At 56.5% G+C, this 14,605-nt stretch overlaps 1 protein-coding gene and 1 long non-coding RNA gene across 4 annotated transcripts in view; one reads left to right on the top strand and one right to left on the bottom strand.

Annotated features, from left to right (window-relative positions):
- The window catches only part of LOC102025795, a 13,458-nt gene extending 4,208 nt beyond the window's left edge, over positions 1-9,250 (top strand). Inside the window, exons 3-4 of the long non-coding RNA XR_263835.2 lie at positions 3,352-3,426; positions 8,224-9,250. This is a non-coding gene — a long non-coding RNA (uncharacterized LOC102025795). The remainder of the gene's footprint in view (positions 1-3,351; positions 3,427-8,223) is intronic.
- Positions 9,251-13,651: 4,401 nt separating this feature from the next.
- The window catches only part of Abcb9 (ATP-binding cassette, sub-family B (MDR/TAP), member 9), a gene marked incomplete in the record, with an annotated part of 21,309 nt that continues 20,355 nt past the window's right edge, over positions 13,652-14,605 (bottom strand). Inside the window, 1 exon segment of one of the 3 annotated variants that reach the window (XM_013503662.1) lies at positions 13,652-14,605. 3 annotated transcript variants of the gene reach the window in all.

Here is a 14,605-nt window from a genome sequence, read left to right as displayed (position 1 = left end):
TAGAGAGACCTTATCTCAAAAAGACCAAAAAACCCAAAAAAACAGCCTACTTGGGAGGCTGAGGCAGGAGAATCACTTTTACCCAGGAAGCCAGCCTAGGTTATGTAGCTACACTCTGTTTCAGAAAGCAAACAAAAAAACAAAAACCTGCTGGGCACAGTGGTACATGCCTGTAATCCCAGCACTTTGGGAGGCTGAGGCAGGAGAAGGACAAGTTTGAATCCAGCCTGGGCAATTTAGCAACTTAGTGAAACCTCGTTTTAAAATTGTACAAAGGTCTGGGACGTAGCTCAGTGCGAAGACTGTGAGTCCAGTCCCTAGCACGGCAAGGACAGCGAAAACCCAACCGTGTCCCCAGGTCGGGGGTCCCTTCCAGGTCTTTCGCCAGTGCCATCCGAGCAGCTGGGCTCACACCACGTCCCACACGGCCCTCTGTGTAAAGCAGGGGGGCCTCACTGTGTCACGGCTGGTGTCACTCAGAGTCGTGCAGCTGAGGGCAGGCCCACGGGACACCATAACCCTGACCCGCACGTGCGCCCCGAACACGCGGCGCTCCTGAAACAGCCAGGGCGCGAGGCTCAGTACTGAGGACAGCAGGGTCGGGCTTCCCTTCCCTGTGCCTTCAATCCCATGCCATCTTTCCAAGTGGAGGTGCGTCTCAGCAGAAGGTGTTGATTCAGGCACTAAATCCGGATCCTCCCACCGCTGAGATGTGGCGCGTCACGTCCCAGGCAGAACCGTGTGAAGGTGTGAGTGTTCCGACACCCCGCGGGCCTCTTATGTCATCTCACACTCCCCCGCCGCCGCCACCCGCATGCCGCTCCCAACTCCGGGGTCCAGAGCCACCCCTCCCTCTCCTCCAAGGGCGCTGTCTTAGCCCCAAACTGCATCCTCCTCCCCTGAAACGGCTCTGGAACACGCTGCCTGAGCAACTGAGCATCATGAAATATGTCAGCAAAAACCCAGAGCTGGGCGTGGTGACACGCTCCTGTAATCCTCGCTACGAGGTAGGCTGAAGCAGGAGGGTTACAGATTGAAGTCCAGTCGAGGCAAATGTTGAAGACCTTGTCTAAAAATAAAAGTTTTAGAAAGGGCTATGGGTGCAGCTCCATGGCAGAGTGCGTGGCCAGCAGGTACGATGCCCCGGGTTCGATTCCCTGTGCAGCAAATAAGTAAACAGTACATACATTCAGCTCCAGTGTTCTCAAGAGCACACCGAGATACAGCCCTTTTCCTATTTAGGGTGTGTCCGTCTAATCCTGGGAATCCTGGGACAGGCGCTCCATGTCTTCCTTTACACCTCCCTCTTGCAAAAACTCCCGCCTTATGTTCTTTCATTTATTCATCAGTTCTAAAATTTTATTGAGCACCTACTATAAAAACTGGGTGTGGTTCTATATAGCAAGAATGCAGTGTGCACCAAACAGGTAAGGCCTTTGTCCTTGAAGTTTATGTCCCATCAAAGAGAACAATATAACCAAGGAAACAAGTAGTATAACCAGGAGAATTTCAGAGAATAAAACCAGACAGTGTGAACTTTTTTTATCAGTACTGGGGGTGAAACCCAGGACCTTTGCACTGAGCTACATCTCCAGTCATGTATGTACATATGTATGTATTTTTGAGACAGGGTCTTGCTATGTAGCCCAGGCTGGCCTCGAACTCATGGATATTCTTCTGCCTCAGCCTCTCGAGTGCTAGGGTTACAGGCGTGCGCCACCATGCCCCGTCTTATTTGTTTACTTTTTAAATTTTGAGACGTAGTCTTGCTAAGTTGCCGAGGCTGGGCATGAACTTGTGATTCTCCTGCCTGGGCCTTCCCGAGTGCTGGGATGACAGGTGCATGCGCCCCCACGCCTGAGGGAGCATTTTAGTAGCAGTGGCAGGAGGAGAGTTTCTGATGAGAAGTCAGGAAGAAGGGAGAGCTTTAGGCGGGAAACGGCCCGTTCACGTTTTCCGCAGACCCCACTCCAGCTCAGTAAAGCTGTGCAGCCGAAGGCCCTGGGCGGGAAGCCAGGCTGTGCTCTGGGTGTGTGTGTGTATGTGTGTGTGTGTGTGTGTGTGTGTGTGTGTGTGTGTGTGTGTGTCCCCCTCCAAGATCTGTCTGACCTCATGTTGGGAGGTGGTCTGAACCCTTTCCCACCTGGGCTCGACCAACCCTGCCAATTCCCCGTGAACTCTGGGGTCAGGGAACCCAGACGCCTGCTGTATAGACGGGAGTGGCGGCAGGAGTGGGGTTCACCGACAAGGTACGGTTTCAGGAAGAGACGGTGGGTCCGGCACTCGGTGTGCGGAGGGGTCTTTGTTGTTTTACTCAGGGTTGACCCCAGGGCCTTGTACATTGCTAGGCAAGCGCTCTGCCGCTGAGCTACATCCCTAGGATTTTTTTTTTTTTTTTGTCTCTTTGAGACAGGGTCTCGCTGTGCAGTTCAGGTTGGCCTTGAGCTCACTTTGTAGCCCAGGTTGGCTTTGAACTCTAAACGATCCTCCTGTTCATCCCTAGTCTTAAGACAGGGTCTTGCTAAATTGTCTGGTCTGGTCTCAAACTTGTGATCCTCCTGCCTCAGCCTCCCGAGTGCTGGGATTACAGGCGTGCACTACCACGCCCAGCCCAGGCTAGTTTTCTGAACTGAAAATGTTTTCAGACTCAAGGGCTGGGCTGTAGTTGCCGCTTGTCCAGCATGCACCAGCCTGGAGCCTCAGGCCCGCGAACAGAACAGGGTAAGGCTGGGGAGAGCGCAGGGAAACCCTGGCTGCAGCCTGGCCAGCCAGTTGAGGCTGAGCAGCTGCCCACACTCCTCCCTGCCCATCTACTCTAAACCCCAGGGGAGCAGGAGGGGTGTGCCGGATGCCAGGGGCTGAGTGGTGGTGGGGACCTCAGGCAGCTGGGGCGAGGACGGGCGGCACAGGCCGACACCCATGCCTCCCACAGCGCACTCGTTCACACTGCAGAAGGCCGTCTTTCCTCAGGTCTAGATAACTCCCAGCTGGTTCCTCTTTTTTTTTAAGACAGGGTCAGACTGGGGCTGGGGATTTAGCTCAGCGGCAAAAGCGCCTGCCTGGCAAGTGCAAGGTCATGAGTTCGGTTCCCGGTACTGGAGAAAAACCAAAAAAGAAAAAAAAAAGACAGGGTCAGACTGCAATTCAGGCCAGCCAGACTGACCTCCAACTCCCAGGGATCCTCCTGCCTCAGCCTCCCAAGTGCTGGGATGACAAGCGTGGACCACCACACCCAGTAGGTGCCTCTTGAAATGGTTCTTCTACCCTATTCTCTCTTGCCTCTGTGTCTGACATTTCCAAAAACTGTAGGAGCTTTAAACTCTCATTCCCTTTCCTTGGTGGATTCTTTAGGGCTCCGTGTTCTGCAGTGACAGTCTCTTCTGCCGGCTCCCTGATGCTCTGACCAAGTCCACGCCTCTGTCAAAGGTGATGATTGAATGTATTGGGGTTAAAAACTTTTTTTTTTGTCTTTTTGAAACAGGGTCTCCCTATGTAATTCAGGCCAGCTGTGCCCTCACTTTGTAGCCCAGGCTGGCCTTGAACTCACAACAGTCCTCCTGTCTCAGCCTCCTGAGTGCTGGGATTACAGGCATGCACCACCACACCTGGCGGTTAAAAACATTTCTACAAGTCCTATTTTCTTCTTTTCCAAGTTGGTCACGTCAGTTGTGTTTTTTTGTTTTGTTTTGTTTTTTGTCTTTTTGAGACAGGATCTCACTATGCAGTTCAGGCTGGTCTTGAGCTCACTTTGTAGCTCAGGCTGGTCTTGAACTTGCAATGATCCTCCTGCCTCAGCCTCCCGAGTGCTGGGATTACAAGCGTGCACCACCATGCCTGGCTGTCATTTTTTTTTTTTTTAAATACTGAGGACTGAACCCAGGGCCTTTGCACTGGGCTACACCCCCGCTCCTTTTTAAGGTTTTTATTTTGAGTCAGGGTCTCCTAAGTCACTAAGTTGCTGGGCCAGGCTTGAACTTGCCTTGCACTGCATGGCTGAGCCCGCCTTTTCCAGCCCTGGCCCCTGCAGACGCGTTCAGGCTGGGCGAGCCCTGCCCTCGGCAGCCGTAGCGTCCGGGCTCCCCGGCTCCGTGTGGGGACCCCAGCGCCTGGGCCCCGGCCTCTGCCTGCCGCTCACGGTGTCTGCGGCTTCTCCCTCGAGGTCTGTCCCCTGGCGGACTATCTGTCCATTTCCTGTGGCCACGAGATCCCCAGGGCCGCTCCCGAGGTGGCACGGGGCGTCGAGTGGCAGGAGGTGGGTGCACACGTCTCCGGCCCTGTCTACAAACGCCCAGGACGCGGCGTCACACGGGGTCTCTGCCCTCGTGATCTGATCTGATTGAGTTGCCTCCTCCTGTCCTCACCACTTTCTTTGTTGTTGCTGTTGTTTTGAGGGCCTTGCTGTATATTCTTGGGGCGCTCCTCCTGCCTCAGCCTCCTGGGTGCTGAGGTCACCAGTGTGCACCACCACGCCCGGCTAGGTTGCCACCCTTGCCTCCTTCACAGCGGAGGTTAAATTTCAACACGTGAGGCACTGGGGACACCTTCGGCCCTGCGCAGCCGGGATGGCTGTTCCTTGCAGGTCCCCCCGCGGGGATCTGAGGCTCCGGCCCAGCCAGCTTCCCCCGAAGGTTCTGTGTGCTTTGGCTCTGTGTGCGGCCTGGGGCCCAGTACCCAGTGGGCACCTGGGGGCACCTGTGGGCCCCCACGGGCAGCACAAGCAGCGGCGCTGGCCCGCCCCTCTGGGATCGGGGTCTCTCCTTGCTCCTTCTCTCTGGGTTCGCACAGCAGAAGACCAATTCCTCTCCCCTGCTCCAGGGCGGGGTCACCAATGTCCCCAGTGGCCCCCAGGTAAGTGTGGCTGTCAGCCACCGTGGTGTCCCCGCATCCCTTGAAGGAAATCTGCACCCTTGGGTCTCCACGCCCTCTGCACATCCGGGCACTAGGCCTCGGCCGCCGTCTCAGCAGGACCGCTGCCCTGGAGTCTTGAGTTCTTTGTGGGATAGGAGGAAGTACCCTTGAAACCAAGGTGGCTTTGGTAGCCTGACAGAGTGGCGCACGCCTGTAATCCCAGTGCTCAGGAGGCTGAGGCAGGAGGATCGCTGTGGGGGCCAGCCTGGGCTCCATAGCAAGACTCTGTCCCAAAAGACAAAAACCAAACAAAAAAATCAAACCAAAAAAACCAGTGGAAAATCATACTAAAATTCCATACCTTGGACAAGACGCAGAGCAAATGGCACCTTGACCCCTCCCAAGCCCCCACCCCAGGCGTGAAGAAACATCAGAGCAGGACAGGGAGCACAACCTTCAAACCCAGCACGGCCATCCGCAACAGGGAGAGGAGAGACAGCCAAGGGACGCCTAGGAGCCAAGATGAGGAAGCCACATGCTGCCCTGACGGGATCCAGGCTCCCAAGAGACATCAGGAGCCCGTCCATGCGGGACACGCTATAATCCACGCACTGCAGGAGGCTGAGGCAGGAGGATTGCAGATTGAGCCCAGTCGGGCAACTTGATGACTTAGCAAAATGCAGTTCAGTAGGCCCTGAGTTCAGCCCCTAGTACCACACGTGTGTGCGTGTGTTCAATACCTAGTACACACAGAACATCAGGGCTGGGCCGGGGAGACAGCTCAGCAGCACAGCGCCTGCCTTGCAAGCATAAGGTCCTGAGTTTGATTCTCGGTACAAAAAAAAAGTACATTTAGGAGAATCTAAGAAAGTGTGAACAAAGTGTAGTTACTGCTAAATTAATGACATTGGCTCATTAATTGGGGCAAAGTTATCACACTAATAGAAGATTTTAAAAACCCAGACCTGGGGGCTGGGGCTGGAGCTCCATGGCAGACCGCTGGCCTAGTGTGCACCAGGCCCTGGGTTTGATTTCTAGCACCTCAAAGAAAAAGAAAAAGGATCTGGATGTGTGAGATATGGAACTCTCCATACTATCTTCATAATCTTCCTGTAAATTTAAAAGTTTTCTAAAATATAAAGCCTACATTCTGTAAAGTGGTGGCACACACCTGTAATCCCAGCACTCGGGAGGCTGAGGCAGGAGGATCTCCATGAGTTTGGGGTCAGCCTGGGCTACACAGTGAGTTCAATGCCAGCCTGAATGACGCAGCGAGACCCTGTCTCAAAAAACCAAAAAAAAAAAAAAAAGAGGGAGCAGGAGAGAGGGAAGAGAGGGAAGAGATAGAAACAAAGCCCTGTGGGAGCCTGTCTGCAGGGGCTGCGGGTTCTGAGGCGCGGCCAGGGTGAGGCCTGCTGTGGAGCTGGCTGAGACAGGCGCAGGGTGGGGAAATCCACCCAGGCAGGCAGCCAGCCCGGCCCAGTAGCCAGCTACTGCCAGAACCCCAGGACTGAGGAAAGGCAGGAGCCAGGTCAGACGCTTTTTCTTATTGGTTTTTTGAGACAGGGTCTCCCTATGCAGTGCAGGCTGGCCTTGACCCGCGGTGATCCTCCTGCCTCAGCTTCCTAAGTGCTGGGATTACAGGCGTGCGCCACCCCGCCTGGCTGATAGAGCCAGGCTTCTTGAGTTTGAGCATGCGCCCCAGTGGCTTGCCCTCAGGTGCACTTGAGTGGGAGAAGAACTGAGGCTCCTTTTGGCCCCACAGCTGAGGAGGTGGGGTGGGAGAGAGGAGCCATCCCACAGGCTAAGGATGGAGGGCTTTGTGCAAGGGTCGGAGCTGGCCCGTCTGCTGCGATGTGGGAGACACCTACTATGCAGGACTCGGCCCTGCCTTTAAGACGCTCCCGAATGTGGTGGCACACACCTGTGATTCCAACACTTGGGAAGCTGAGGCAGGAGGATCGCTTGAGTTCAAGGCCAGCCTTCACCCCACCCCAGAAAACAGAAGCTTCCAGTGTGTGTGAAGAGCGTGCAGCATGCTGGGGCAGCCCAGACAGGCCACAAAATGAGGGCGGGGGCCCCCCCCGCTGAGAAATCAGGGAGGCTGCCTGGAGGTGGAGGCGCTGCTGGGTGTGCAGTCCGGAGACTCAGCCAACTTCCTGTTCTGGAAAGACACATCCTGGCTTCCAGCCGGACTTCCGCTTGGGAAAAGGCTTCTCCCTCCAGGCTGTGGCCCAGACGTGCCCGGTCCGAGGTCCGGCAGCCGAGTGGGCTGGGTCAGTGGGAGTGAGTCGGGTCCTCGGCTCGGGCAGCACGGCCGAGCGGCGCCTTTGGTAGAAAACCCCTGCCCTCGTTTCTCCCAGCTGCTGCAGTCATGCGAGACCGCAGGACCCGGGCCCTGCCGCAGACTCGGGGTGACAGTGGGGCGGCCAGGCCTGGCCTGGGCAGATGACACCAGGACGCTGAGGTCAAAAGCCGTGGCCTCCTTGCGCTGCTCAACCCCACCTCCGTCCTGTCCCCTCCTGGCCGGAGGTGGCGGGAGGTGGCCGTTCCTTCCTGCCATGCGGGTGTCACCCGAGAGGCCTGGGCAGGACCCAGCTTCTCTTGCAGCCTCTGCCTTTTCAACAGAAGTTTCCCTCCCGCCTTCTCTCCCTCCCTTCCTTCTCCCCTTCCCTCCTGCCCCCCACCTGGTCACTGAACCCAAGGCCGCCTCCACACAGCTGCACCCCCAGCCCTTTTTTATTATTTGGACACAAGGTCTCACTAAGACACCCAAGATGGGCTGCAATGTACAACCTCCTGCCTCAGCCTCCTAAAATGCTGGGATTTAAGATGTGTACCCTATGTCAGCTTGTCATCCCAGCACGTGGGAGGCTGAGGCAGGATTATCACTGTGACTTCGAGGCCAGCCTGGGCTACAAAGTGAGCTCAAGGCCAGCCTGAACTGCATAGCGAGACCCTGTCTCAAAAAGACCAAAAAGAAAAAAAAAAATTCATATTCACAGTGTGGTACTACAGGACTCTAGTTTCCAAGCCTTTTCACCATCCCGTAAGTTGGCATCCCTTCCCCAGGCAGCCCTTGATCTGCTTCCTGGCTCTCTAGATTTGCCTATTCTGAATCTGCCCTAGAAAACAGATCATGCAAGCTGGGTGCAGAGGTACACACCTATAATCCCAGCTACGCAAGAGGCTGAGGCAGGAGGATCACAGGTCTGAGCCCAGCCTGGGCAGTTTAGCAAGAGTTTGTGTCAAGATCATGAGGAGCTGCGCTGTGGCCCAGCCCTGGGCTCCGCCCCCAGGGTGCAAAAAAAAAAAAAAAAAAAACCCGCGACGGTGGTGACCTTTGCATCCAGAGTCTCTCATTTGCATTTCTAGGTTTGCGCTGCAGTGACAGGTGGCTCAGCCTTCCGACCTGTGCCGCAGCCTGCCTGTGTGCGCGGCTCGCTGGGTGCTTGTCCTCACACGTGGCCTGCTGAGTAGCGCTGAGTAGCTCCGGTTCCCGGAGACCTGTGCCCGGCAGAGTCACCAGGTCACACGGTAACTCCACGTCTTCCCTCTTTGTGTTTTTGCCAGCGGGTTCAGAACGCAGGGCTCGCGCTTGCTAAGCTCGTGCTCTTCTGCAGAGCCACACCTCAGCCCTCATTTCTGCTCTTTTGTTTTGTTGCGTTGTGTTTGTTTTGTTTAGGGACTGGTCTCAAACTCAGCGATCCTCCTGCCTCAGCCTCCCCAGCGCTCGGGTACAGGTGTGGCCCACCTCACCTGGCCCCACTGTTTGAGGAACCATCAGACTTGGGGCATTCTGCACCCAGATACCCAAGGCTGTCCCCTCTCATGCAGTCTGTCACCTCTTCAGACTGCCACGCCCCTCTCCAAACCGCCGTCACCTCCGTCCTCATCTGCCCACCCTCAGGGCTCATCGCTCTGCCTCGACCCACAGCCTGGCACTGGGCCCGGTATGCGGCAGGCGCTCACGAAGCGCAGGCTGACGACCAGGCTGTCAGCGCTGAGGAGCTGCAACAATGGGCGGATTGTCACCGTCAGCTCAGGTGGCTGTGACTCAGCTGAGTAAGTGGCCGGCTTCCTCCTGGCTCAGGAAGGAACCAACCCACTGAAGAGCAACGGGGAGGAGGACGTGGTGCTTCCTGTGGGTGACTCAGCGGGTCCCCTCCGGCAGCCCCAGCTCCGTGCCCGAAATGAGACGGCCAGCCCTCAGTGACGCAGTGCAAACAGGCGCTGAGAACAGGGCTTGGGTCCACGCCTGCAGTCGCCTAGGGAAAGGGCCAGGCTGGTGGGCCAAGCCTTCTGGCTACTTGGCATTTAGCAGTGTGACCCTTTGTGAGTTAATCGCATGGGAGGGGACCGGGTAGAGCAGCTGCCGCACTGGATGTGGTGCCGCACACCTGTCATCCCAGCACTCGGGAGGCTGAGGCAGGAGGATTACACGAGTTTGAGGCCAGCCTGGGCTACATAGCGAGACCCTGTCTCAAAAAACCAAGACCCCAAACAAGCAAACAAAAAATAGGCACCTCACAGACTTGTGAGACGTGCTTAACATGGTCAGACTAGTGCAGTGAAGTGTTTTTTACTTGAATAGCTGGCCTGGGCATCGGTATCTATGGTGCAGCTTGGTGCTGGCAGCCGCAGGGCGGGTGGTTCAGGTCCAAAGAGCCGATCCGACCCGGAGCAGCCTCAATAAATTGATAAATAAATAACTCTGTGGAGTTACAGGGAACAGTGGCCCACACTTGCTGCCTTGGAATTGTGCAAATTAAAGTGGTTAAAGCCCGGCACAACAGTGCCCCCGTCAGCCCGGCTACCCGGAAGGCCAGAGCAGGAGGGTGCAATAGGGCTGCGGATGTAGCTCAGTGGAAAGGTACTGGGTTCAATCCCCAGTACTCCAGAATGGGGGAGGTAGGGAGGGATTAAAATGGCCAACTTTAGGTCCTGTATTTTACCATAATTTTGATTTTTTAAAAAATTAAATTTTTTTTGCCTTTTTTGAGACAGGATTTCACTATATAGTCCAGGCTGGCCAAGAACTCACAGAGAATCTCCTGCCTCAGTCTCCTGAGTGCTGGGATTATAGGTGTGCACCACCACACCCAGTTTATAATTTTGAAAAGTAAACATTAAACCATTAACTTCCTTCAGAGGTCCTCAGGAGCGGGGAGTTAAATACTTTTTTGTACTTATTTGAAATCACAACCGCTTTCCTACCTGGTAAGGGCCAGGGATAAAAGACTTCAACGGTGCTGCCCGCCAGAGTCCTGTCTAGAATGTTCTAGAAGGCCAGGCCCTGTCATCAGGGCCCCAGAGAATGGCAGGGGCACCTGGCGGCCATTCCTAGGGAGGGAGGAAGCGGTGGTGGTGCCCACAGTGACCATGGCTGCTTCCTGGCTGGGTGCCCTGGCTCCCCGCAGGGCCCTCAGCCACTTCTGTTCGCAGCTGCAGAGCTGGGCCCAGCGGCCTCAGTCTTTCCCAGGAGTCATTCCAGCTCCTTCCCAGGGCCAGTGTAATCTCCAGAAACCACCCAGGACTGGCCCTTGTTAATATTTGCTTCAGTTTGCTTGGAGTCTTTTTGTTTGTTTGTTTGAGACAATGTCTCACTACGTAGCCCAGGCTGGCCTTGAAATCATGGGGATCCTCCTGCCTCAGCCTCCTGAGTGCTGGAATTACAGGTGTGCATCACCAAACCCAGCTGCATCACACATTTTTTTTTAAAACAAAAACAAAAACAAAAACAAACAAACAAACAAACTGATAGCTACACAAGTCATTTCCAGTGTCTGTGAATGGAACCAGGTTGCAGGATGTCCCTGGCTCACTCTTCTACCGCAGGTTTGTCAAGCTTCCCAAGGCAGTCACCGGTTATGAAATCAATGTTTTTCTTAAATGACACAGGACAGAGTAACATAAAAAATATTTTGATGTTCTTTTGTGATGTTTTGTTGTGTGCCTGTGTGTACTTGGTACTTGGTAGAGGAGGTAAATTATTATTTTATTTTACTAACGACTGTAGGGAAAACAAGTTTAAAACAAATGCTTCTCCTAGGCTAGGGGTGGTGGCAGACAGTTGTAATCCCAGCTACTCAGGAGGCTGAGGCAGGAGGCTCTTGAGTGTGAAGCCAGTCTGGGCAATTTATTGAGGCTGCTCCAGGTCCCCTGGCCCCTGGCCTCATCTCCACACATCTCTTCTCTGCTGTTTCCTCTCCGTCCCCCTGGCTGACCCTGAGTTCCCTGAAGATGCAGGCTGCAGCAGTTTTCCCTGGTTGCTAACTTAGTGCCTAGGGTACAGGAAGGGCGGCAGCTGCTGGATTAATTGTAACATGAAGAAAGTCAGCTTTCAAAGTCATCTCCATGTCTCACCCTGAGACAGCTACCACTGCCTATAATCACAGCACTGTGGGAGGCTGAAGCAGGAGGATTCCAAGTTCAAGTCCAGCTCGGACAACTTAGTTACTTAGTGAGAGCCTGTCTCAAAATAAAAGAATAAAAAAGGCTGGGGATGTAGCTCCGGGTGAAGGCGCCAGGTCCAGTCCCAGCCCGCACAGGACATACGTGCACACGCCGCGTCAGGAGGGGCGTGGAGAGCCTCAAGTGTTGCTGACGGGAAGGTGAAACAGCGCGGCCACTGCGGCTCAGCGGTCCCGCTGGTAGGCATGTGTGCCCGCGTGTGACGTGCACCCGGGGTGACGTGTGTGCCGGGTGTGAACACCATGTCCAGAGCCCCGCTTTTCTCAGAAGCAAGGCAGCGATGCCCAGGGCCGGCAGGAGAATGGAGACCAAGGCCGCCGCTCACTCAGTGGCTGTTACTCGGCCACAAGGATGCAAAGGTCACACCCAGCGACAGCAACGCCGGTCACACGGCCGTCTGCTGACGCGGCCCTGACGGGAAGTGCCCACCGCGGGAGAGGGGCGGGCGCGGGGAGGGCTCTGGGCACGGGGCTCCTCCGGGCAGGGGAAGCTGTCCCGGGGCCAGAGCTCACGGCGCCGTGCGCGTCGCGGGTGTCGCTAACAGGTGCCACCACGCGTGTCGCCGTCTTTCGTTTGTGTTGTTTTGCAGTTCTGGGTAGAACCGGGGCCTGGGCGTGCAGGGCAAGGCTCCGTCCCTGGGCGCCTCCCCGGCGGCCGAGCTGTCCCGGTCCTCGCCTCGGCCCAGGAAGTTTGCGTGTGTTATGCCACGGGGAAGTTGCTGGACTCGTAGCGCGTTAGTTCCCACCTACCGCTTCCAGGGCAGCCCACGGCGAGAATGAAGACACGAAGGCCTATTTGTAGTTACAGGGAGCCGAGGGGCCCTAAGTCCGGCCACAACGATGGCCGTCCGGAACAAGCGCCTCTCCCAGGGCCGAACCCGGGTTTTACTCATTCGTGAAGAAGGGAGTGGCTGGAGGACGGCGACTGAGAACCGTGGGAAGCAGGTGAGCGCCGTGAGCCAGGCCGGGCAGGAGGCCTGAATCGCCTCCGCCGATGCAGAGAGAAGGATCTGCAGAAAGCGTCACCTGCGTGACACAGCTGAGATGGTATCTAAGGTTTGGGGTGGTGCTTCAGCTCTGATGTGTCATCCTTCAAGCCCCAGGAAGTCCTGGCCTCCGTCCCCAGGCTGGACCCTCGTGGACGGCGTGGAGCACTGGCTCTTCATCCCGCCCCGTCCCGGCTCGCCCAAGGGAACAAGCGGGGAGGGCCCGGGAAACACGCCAGCCATCTTCGAAGACTACACATCCACACCGCGGCTGGCCCGATGTGCACTGCTTACAGCCCACCAGAGGGATAAGGAAAAGTCCCAGCCCGCTCCGCGCATATCAGCGCATGGACACAGGGCCAGGCTCAGCCAACACGGAGGCAGCTGCGCCTCCTCAAGGAGAGTCGCCCAGGGGTCCTCCACATGTTCCCCTTTTGGACAGTCCAGCTAAGTTGCCAGGGCTGGCTTCAAACTTTTGATCCTCCTGTCTCAGCTTCCCGAGCGCTAGGCTTACAGCATGTGAAGTGTGTGTGTGTGTGTGTGTGTGTGTGTGTGTGTGTGTGTGTCGCTGTATGGGGGACTGAACCCAGGGCCTTCACACTGAACTAACTCCCCAGCCCTTTTTTATTTTTAGATAGGATCTAAGTGGCTAAGTTGCCCAGGATGGGCTTGAATTTGTGATCCTCCTGCCTCAGCCTTCCCAAGTGCTAGGATTACGGGTGTGCGCCACCACCATGCCAGCTGACATTTTTTAAAAACCCATCTGCCTTCTTCTAAAGAGGGGTGAGCTTGGCTTCATCCACCAAGACCTACCTCCAGGTCTGAGTAACAGGACAGAAGCAGAGCCGCCTGCCCCCGGGAGAGGAACAAGCTCGCAGCTCGGCTGCCAAGGCCCGGGCTGCGCTTGCTTGGTCCGCTTTTATTGAGACACTTTGTGCCCGTCTCCTCAGAGTGGCTGATCTCACAGTAATCCGCTATTCACCACTTCTCTAGAAACTTCTGAAGATTTGCTCACTCTGAACACGGGACACCCAACCCCCCAAACCAAACAGGAAGCCCTGAGGGTCACATGGGCCAGCGCTGCAATTTCCCCTCTGAAGTAGGCTGAGCGAGGACCCCCCAGAACTCACAGGGAATTCCTGGCACCTGCAGACGTGGTGCGGGTTGGCACTACATCTTGGCAGGTGTGACTGAGTTAAATTCTCAGGTGAGCTTGTCCTGGGTTATCCAGGTGAGCCTGAGATCCCACAAGCGTTTCTCATTTTGTGGGGCTTTGGTTTTTGAGACAGCATCTTGCTATGTAGTCCAGGCTTGCCTCAAACTTGTAGGGATCGTCCTGTCTCAGCCTCCTGAGTGCTGGGATAAAGGTGTGAGCCACCACACCCAGTTTAAGCCTCTGTGAAGCAGTCTGTCCTGCATTTGTCTGCTTCATGGGCTAGAGGTGGTGCCTGCTGGTCTCAGCTATTGGGGTGTACGAGGGCCCCTGGGGTTGGGAGAGACAGTTTTTACTGCCTTGCAGCAGCCTGGTGGAGACAGACGGACAGATGGACAGACATGAGTGTCTGTGCTGAGGCCCTGGGGCTGTGAAGAACACACATGGGGTCCTGATGTGGGAGGAGGCAGAACCCCTGGAGGAGCTGGGTGGGGACCCAGCCAGGCAACAGGGCAGGTGGCCCAGGAGAGGCCGGAGGCCAGGGTCAGAGGTAGTACACTTTATTGACCGAGTTCACCCCATCTCGAAGTCCTGGGCAAAGCCGGGTCTGGGCTTGGCGGGAGCCGCAGAGAAGGCAGCTCCCAGCGCTGCGGACGCCGGCAGCGGAGCGGGGGAGGCGCAGCCGGAGGGCGGGGAGAAGCGCTGGGCGCAGCCGGAGCCCGCAGGCCCGGGCCCGGCCAGGCCCTCGCTGCCGCTCCAGGTCGTGGTGGTCACAGTGAGCCTGGCTGGACTGCCGGGGGGCGGCGGTGACCCCCCCTTCCCACTGCCCTCGGCCTCACTTGGGGCTGGGACAGGGACGCCCCTGCACTGGAGAGGCGGACGCAGAGCCACCTCTCCTCCACGTCCTCCCGGTGAGCAGGCAGGGCCGCAAGCCTGGCTCAGAAGTTTCTAGAACGTCTCGGCGGCCATGCCCGCCACTGCTCCCAAGGAGGAAGCCGCCTCTGAAACCCAGGCGTTGAGCAAAGTGGCGGAAGCAAGCGGTAAAAACCCCGGGAAGGCAGTGCTGTAGAAAGGGAGCCTGGGGGCCGGGTGGGGGCCAGCGCAGCGGGCCGGCGCGGCCGGGAGGGGGACAGATGCAGCAGGCG

The sequence above is a fragment of the Chinchilla lanigera genome, unplaced genomic scaffold, assembly GCF_000276665.1.
Source record: "Chinchilla lanigera isolate Chin_1 unplaced genomic scaffold, ChiLan1.0 scaffold00081, whole genome shotgun sequence".
NCBI classification, from domain to species: Eukaryota; Metazoa; Chordata; class Mammalia; order Rodentia; family Chinchillidae; genus Chinchilla; species Chinchilla lanigera.
Note: the sequence above shows the minus strand (reverse complement) of the source record. Positions and strands in the feature narration are given on the sequence as shown.